The sequence below is a fragment of the Colius striatus genome, chromosome 11 (genome assembly GCF_028858725.1).
Source record: "Colius striatus isolate bColStr4 chromosome 11, bColStr4.1.hap1, whole genome shotgun sequence".
Taxonomy (NCBI): Eukaryota; Metazoa; Chordata; class Aves; order Coliiformes; family Coliidae; genus Colius; species Colius striatus.
In genome coordinates this window covers 18865707-18873867 of record NC_084769.1, presented here as the reverse complement: position 1 = coordinate 18873867, position 8161 = coordinate 18865707, and positions in this window count along the sequence as shown.

Sequence of the window (8161 nt, the reverse complement as noted above, 5' to 3'; positions counted from 1 at the left end):
GTATTGTTTTATTTTGTAAATAAGCTCATTACAACATATCATCAACCCTCCTAATATCTGTTTACTTTTTGCTACAAGAGGGATTGTGAGACATTTTTCTTGCCTCATGTGATGATTTCATCGCCTATCCAAATTGTGATAGATGTATAAAATTTTGTCTGTTTACTGGTTAGGAAAATTTGAGATGAATTGAAGATTTTATAAATATCTTTCAAGGAGACACTCTTGCAAATTAACATAAAACTTTTGAAGGAGACTTCATAAACAGAGGGAGCAATGCAACTAGATACTGTGGGATTTTAATCTGTTTACAAAAGCTCATTTCCGCCTTGTTTGGTTTTGTTTGGCTTTTGCGTTCGCACAGTTTTCAGTTAGTTATTTCTGAGGTATCGGAAGGAAATATCCAGCTGTAGACAAACCTGCTAGCTGACTAGTAGTGAAGGTAACTGTAGCTCATTGAATAGTGTTTTGTATTAACACTTGCTCTCAACGGGAAAAAAGTCAGATTTCACCAGAATGCACGCATCGAGAGGAACAGAGACTGCAGTGAGCAACTCTGTCTGTAGGGGGTTCAGCAATAAACAGAAACACTTTTTTCCCCCAAAAATATGCCAACACCACTATCCAGCTGCAAAACCAGATTGAGAAAGGGCTGTTTAGGTAGCAGTTTTATAGAAAAGGACTAAGGGGTTAATTTAGATCACTACCAATGTTAGACAAGGGTCATTAGGGTTTGAAAAATGCAGACATCATGCTGGGATACAAAAACAGAATCCTGTCCCGCAAGATGTGAAGTACAAACTCTATGCTGCTCAGCAGAAGCTGAAGGAAGTTAAAAACAGAAAGTAGATAGCAGAAAAGACACTGGTGAAATATTATGTCCAGCTGTATATAAGACACTTGTAGAAAGATGAGAATCCATCAGTGTCTAGAGGAGAGCACTGAAGTACTCAAGACTAAGAAACATCTTGAAAATAAATCTAGAAAAAAAACAAAAATAAAAAAAACCCTAGAAAAATAGGAAGTTATTTGTCCAGACAAAAGAAAGCAAAGAGACCTAGTATCAGTACAACCTACCCAAAGAGCTGTTGTGAAGGACAGAAAGAATCTATCCTTGCACTTGTGAGGGCAGTACAAGAAGAAATGACAGTTTTTATGTTAGGTTTAGACTATTTATTTTAGTAATAAAGATAATTAAAGACAGGAATAGAAACCTTGGAGACATAGTGGAATCCCCTTTATTAGATGTTAGACAAGCATCTGTAGCAATTATCTAAGGGTAATTCATTCTGTCTTTGGGCAATGCAGTAGCTTCAATGATCTCAACATCTTACTCAGCCCTTGAATCCTTTAGGTTCTGAGGTTCTGTCTATCTGATAAGTATTTGTGAATATTAACAAGTGCTGAGGTGTGGCTGATGTAACTTGGCAGGCAAGCAAAAAGAGATACAGTGAGGATGGTATCCAATTTGTCTAAAGTCTTCTGGCTTTAGTAAGAAGTCATGGAAGTGATGATGGGAAGAACGGATTCCCATGTGTAATGCTAAAATCAGTAATCAGAACAGAACTAGCATAGCCCATCTCTCTTACCGCACCTGATTTTTAAAAAAAAGAATAAAAATTTTAGTCTTGAACAGTATATGTAATTCAGAACGAATCTGATAAATAAAATAGAGCTTAATGGTATGCTTTAACTACATTGGCGATGCAGACTTCTGAGTTGCAAATATAAAATGCTCATGTCTGCAAAACATCTGCAACATGGATACTGTATATATGATTTATTTGTATTTCTTCTGAGAAGCTAACCTACTACCATTAGTTCTGCTGTATAATCACTTGAAAAGCAAAAAAAAAAGTATATTATCTAGAATATTATTTTTATTAAATACATAGCTATCCAGAAAAAAACACAGACAATAAATAATCTGTCATGAAACTCAGCAGTTTTATTTTATATAGAAGTTGAAATCCTTCATCACATAGCAATGATGTACTTTCTATGCTTAGAAAAGCCTTCTGATCTGTATTTGCCATTCAAAAAAATAATGATTGCATCTCTGATTTTGCTACCATGAGTATTTGGAAAAACAATCAACACAGAAATGCTCAGGTTTGACAAATAGTATAAGATTTCTGTAAACATGTCTTCTCTCAGAGAGATATTGGAACCAGATAATATTAAGGAAATTATACTGCTTGGAACTCTGATCTTCAAAGAGAATATAAGTAGAGATTGAAATCAGAATGGACATTTAGGGATATTAAATGCAAATAAGGCTTCAACAGAGGCTGAAAGATACAATTAAATTATGGAAATATGCACAAGTCCAGTAAGTGAAAACATAAAGTGCTTTGAGATGGAAGGTTGTATAAACATAAGCTTGTTCCTGATAAATGGATATTTGGAGTTACCTGGAATATTTTGGTAACATTTAAATTTATCAAAAGCAGGATGCTTTGTGAAAACTTTCAAAGACTTTTAAGTTTCTTTAGAGAGAAAATTCTTTTAAGAAATTAAGTGAATTATATTCCAGCTATTTCAAACCAGAATATTATAAAAGTGTCTTGCATCGGTTTGCTCACTGTATACAGTTTTAAGACACTCACCTCAAAACAGAATATTTGGATTAATCCAAGGGTATTTTCTTCATTTTCTTGTCGTGGATCATGTCTGATACTAGTATTTGTTTCCTTTCCATTGACACACTAAAAGAGCTTGGAACTTGTGATATTCCCCACAAAGAAAAAATTCAAGTTGTAGTTGATTGTTTTAGAGTGCTTTCTTTAATGGTATTAAAAATGGGTCATCTAATAGAAGTAAAGGGCAGTTAAATTCCAATACTTATTCTAAAATAAAAAAATTACAACAGTTCACAGGAATTATGAAAAAGCTTTCATCTTGTAATTTCTAAGTGTATAATATAAATGGGAAACAAATAGAACGTGGGTTCAAGAAGCACATGTGTACTTATAAGTAAAATGTGAAAGTACTTTTAAATACTTATCATTAGGATTCTGCGAGGTGGCATTTATATACTGTATTGTAAAATATATCTGATGAAATACATGATTCACAGACAGTTAAACAGAATTTTATATTCAGTGCCCACCTACAAACCTTTTTTAAGGATTCAAGTTTGAGTGCATTAGTAGCCTAACAATATATTTGGAAAATTAAAGATTAGGCTAACCCATATCATGTGAGCTGATCAAGTACAGTTGTAGTTTTAGACTGCAGGATAAAGAGGTTAGGATCCTTTTGTAGAGATAAAGGGACACAAAGAGGAGGATAGCAGTGAGAAGAAAAGAGAAAATCTTAAGTACTCAGGTATTTCAGTTACTGCAAATACTATGGAAGAAAAATTTGAACCTTAACTTTACTCTGCTTTCCCCTCCTGTTCAGTGACCTCGTCTTCAAAACACTTCAAAATCTATTTAGATTCTGCTTTCCACAACTCCAGATGTACAACTTGGATGAAGAACATATAGGAAATTTAAAGCATCCTCTACTACTTGCTAGCTGTTCTAGAGATTAGTTGCACCCCTGCATAGCAACAAAAATGTGGAAGCGGGCACTAATGCCACAGAGCATGTTTCTGGTTTTAACATTGGAAATTAAATAACAGTTTAGGAAGGATTAAGGTTGCCTGGAAGGTTTCTGCATCTCTCCAAACTACAGAGGTCAGTAAAACTCCTTTTATTTTTTAAACTGTGCTTTGATTATCTTGGTCTTGATTCTTACTTTTTAAAGTTTTTTTCTGATAATTCATAAGATATGTTCTGTCTACTCTTTCTTCTTATGCTTAAACTTGCCTAGAGCAAACTGTTACCCAAATTGTTATTCGGTGTTACACCTCATCTAAACATATAGGTGGTCTCTCAGAAACAGCACTACATAGCCACTACATATACAACGTGCTTTACAGATATACATTTTTACAAATAGGATAACATATTTGTGACTTTAACACACTATTTTTTCTAATAAATGAATGTAGCATCAATGAATGATTCGGTTGTTTTTTTGTTTTTATCTTAACTCTGTAACTCCTATCTTTCAGAGCTCTGAGCTTTGCTAAATATAATGTTCCTAAAGGACAATAGTGGGAAATCATGGTACCTCAATAAGTTATTTATCAGGAGCAGTGTGTTTACTGGAGCAAAAGGGGATCTTCCTCCTACTCTGATAAATCAAGTAAGTATGTGTGGCAGAAGTAAGTTGATTTTTATCTCAGTAATGTTTTGGTTAAGATGGGGAGTGCTGCGAATTTCTCAAGTTTCTCTACACACGATGCTATCTTTGGATAGCACTGCAGAGGAGTCTCAGAGTGTAGATGAATTCCTTTGGAGTGAAACTGAACTAGAAGATACACATAGACACATCAACTATAAATGGACATTCAGTTAATGGGTATAAACTACAGCTAGTTCAAAGAAAATAAAAGAGGAAAATATCTAACGTAAACTTTAGATCTCAGCCCCAACTATTTGACTCTTCACTGTTTGACCACAATATTTGATGCTCTAAACATAACCAGAGAGCAATCTGCTCCCTATGTAAATGGCAGTGTCCTCAGATGAGGCTTGAGGTTTGTTTTAAAATTGCAGCCAGTATTGAGGAAATTGCCACTGAAGACAAATATAATTTTAAAGGATTGACCCAAATTTCATTAAAGTTGCTGGATGTTTCAAATCAATATTAGGGGATTTTGCATTAGACCTAGAAGCTCTAGGTCTTACTGCCTACTGTTCCCTGATAGCATTCAATGATATTAAAAAACCAGAAAGAACCCAGCAGAACAAATCCTCTATATGAGTCAAAGAAGTGAGTAGAGAACATAGTAATAATTCTCACTCACACAGATTGTTTCATTTAACAGGATGTGAGTGAAGATTAACGTATTCTGTCATCTAGAGGAACATATAGCTTGGAAAAGATCTGAAAAAGTAAAATTATTTGTAAGAATTCCCAGAACACTCATTAGACGTGGCTGACTTTGATTTAAATAAATTGCTTGTAAGACAAAACCAAATATTTTGTTATATCTATATCTGACATTCCAAATATTTGCTTATCAGGATTTTTCATTTATACAAATTATCAATATCCTACAATAATTTATAAAGAAAAGAAAAACAAATGACAATGTGAATATGTTTTGTGCAAGATAAGACATTTTGAATAAAATATATTCGTTTTTCAGTCACTTCTGTACAAGAAATTTATTAAAAGGTTGTTTGCATCTGTATAGCTCAAACTGTGAGACAGAATTAGAATAATCAATTGTTCATTATGTGTTTCAAAACAAATTGGATGCTTTCATACTTGTGCATTGACAGCATATTTTGTTGCCACATTTTAGATAATTTTCTGAGAGAAAAAAAAAAAAAGAGTAACAAATCTACCTACAGCCAGGTACCTTGTTTCATCTTCTTTAGGAAGAGCAGGATATTGCTCCAGACTTTCACCAAGTTGACGCAGACATAAGCCTAAAACCCAACTTTGCATACTCATCGCTGGGGTGGCATACAACTTTATTTTGGTCTTCAAGCAAACAATAAAATTCCAGTCTTCCCTGAATTAAAAAGGCAACTAAGCAGCGGATATAACTAAAGAACTCTGCCTGTTATCTGCTCCCAAATAGTTTCACCAAATACCCTTTCTACACAGAATCACAGAATGATCAGGATTGAAAGAGACCTCTAGAGATCATCCAGCTCAACTCCCTGCTAAAGCAGGTTCCCCTTGATCAAGGTTGCACAGGAACCTGTCCAGGCAGGTTTGGAAACCTCCAGAGGAGGTTTCCCTGGGCAGCCTGTGCCAGAGCTCCCTTACCTGAACAGGAAAGAAGCTTCTCCTTGTTCAGGAGGAACTTCCTGTCTTCCAGCTTGTACCCATTACCCATTGTCCTCTGCCTGGGCACTATAGAAGAAAGACTTGCCCCATCCTCTTGACATCTGCCCTTTAGGTATTTCTAAACATTGATAAGATCTCCTTTCAGTTTTCTCCAGTTTCAACAGCCCCAGCTCTCTGAGCCTTGCCTTGTAACAGAAATGTTACAGTTGCCTAATCATCTTGGTAGCCCTTCACTGGACTCTCTCCAGCAGTTTACTGTGTCTTGAATTGGGAAGCCCAGAACTGGACACGAGACTCCAGATGTGGCCCTACCAGGGCAGAGCAGAGAGAGAAGACAACCTCCTTCAACCTACTGGCCGCACTCTTCTTAATGCATCCCAGGATGCCATTAGCCTTCTTAGACACGAGGGCACATTGCTGGCTCATTGCTTTCTTCCATCTCCAGGGAAGCAAACATCCTCAAGCTACATAAGTCCCCTTCCCCACCTTTACCTCTATTAAGTTCCTCATTTCCCTTTATATATTTATATTGCTCCTTAGCAAAAGGACAGGTCTTGTTCTTGACTTCTCACATATGGGTCTGCTGTCTGAAGGGATTTAGCTTGGGTTTTGCTTACTCCCTTGCCTGGTCTCCTAGTCCCAAATCAGAAGTAAAATGAACATTCCACTCATTGTAGAGCAGGTTTTTCATTGAGATTCTTCTGCTTATATTACCCATGGGGAGCTCCCTTCCCCGAGAATCATTGTCACACTTTCTGTTATGGAAACAGTTTTAGTGCTTCTTCTCTCCACTTTAAAGTGCCAGCATCTGAAATATCTTTACCAACAGCTGAAATGTGTATTGTTAGATAGGTAACTGCATTTCTTTCATCTGCTGCTGTGCTCAAAAGACTTCTGATATGAGAGCACTGGTGAAATCTCTCCAGAGCACTAAGTTCTGTGGTCAATTAGGATAAAGTTAGGAATTCATTCTTCCTAGTCCTACAGGTTTAAACTTTTTGTAGAGTCCTGAAAGTATTGCTACATGGATTAATCTTAAATGTCTCCTTTAAATATTGTCGTTATAAACTTTTCCAGGAACTTAAAAAAAAAAAAAAAGATGTAAATATAATCAGTTAGTTTAGAAAATGTGAGCTGAAGACCTCAGGTGCCTCAATCTAGCCATAGTTCTCTCTGAGTATTTCTTCTCAGGGGGAAAACCTGTTTTTAACCTTGGTCTTGATCTTCCCAGCACTCTTAACTTTCCAATTAAGTTTCTAAGCAGTGCTCTAAGCTAGATGTCCCAGGTATGTTGTCATAAGAACCAGGTAATATCAGAAAACAGCCACACCATAAAGGCCTAGCATGTTATGTTAAATATGTGCTATTTGTTTACTGAGTACAGTCCTTCCTTTTATTTGCATTCTTTATCAAAAGGTGTTTCTCTGAACCCTCTGTTTCACCCTGTTTTGATCAAGGTGGAAGTGTAAAGCATTTATATTTGTTTAAACGTTCCTACTGAATAGACGACACTCAGTCTGGTTTTTGTGGTGTCACTGGCAGTACAAGGTAAGTAGTTGTTGCCAAAGTTTATATATGAAGTTTCTGTGTACAAGATAGCTCTCTTGGTGTTAATGAGGTCATATTCAATTGGTCACTTAACATAAGCAGAACCTTTCTGGTTCAGTGCCAAGCTCTCAAATATCCCAGTTATTTCTATAGTGTTGTTTCCTTATTTTCAAATTCCACAGAGCTTCTCTTTTTAACAGACTTCTTTCACTCTTCAGTAACTGGTGGAAGCACTTTGCAGCAAAGCATTGCTTATAACGAATTATAAACTGTCCTTGCATCTTTCTCTTTTTCCCATACACTGCTGGATTCCATAATCCTCTCTCCCAGCAGTTGTGCCTCTGCAGTCAATAGATGAAATGTACTGCTCCGGATAAGTCCAAATATTAGAACTTTGCTATTTTTTCTCCAATTTCCGGTGTATTTTACAATTCTTTGTATTATCATAAAGTAGGAAATAATTTCATTTAAGATGATATATCATTTAGAACTGAAACCTGGTTGCATTTAAATTGATGGTGGAAGTTTGACTGTTTTCAACAAGATGAGGTTCAGGACTTATGTGACATAAGGGTATGAATGTGGTTTCTTCTGCATTTTCTGTGTGTTTTTTGTTCTTTCTAGTAAGGCAATATATTGCTCCTTTTTTGTTGCTGTTGGCACACCTTGGAAGTAAAAAAGTGGCAGCCAATAACATATTTTCATCCAAATAATCCATTGCACTTCTGTAACAAGATTCTTTTATTATTTCTAA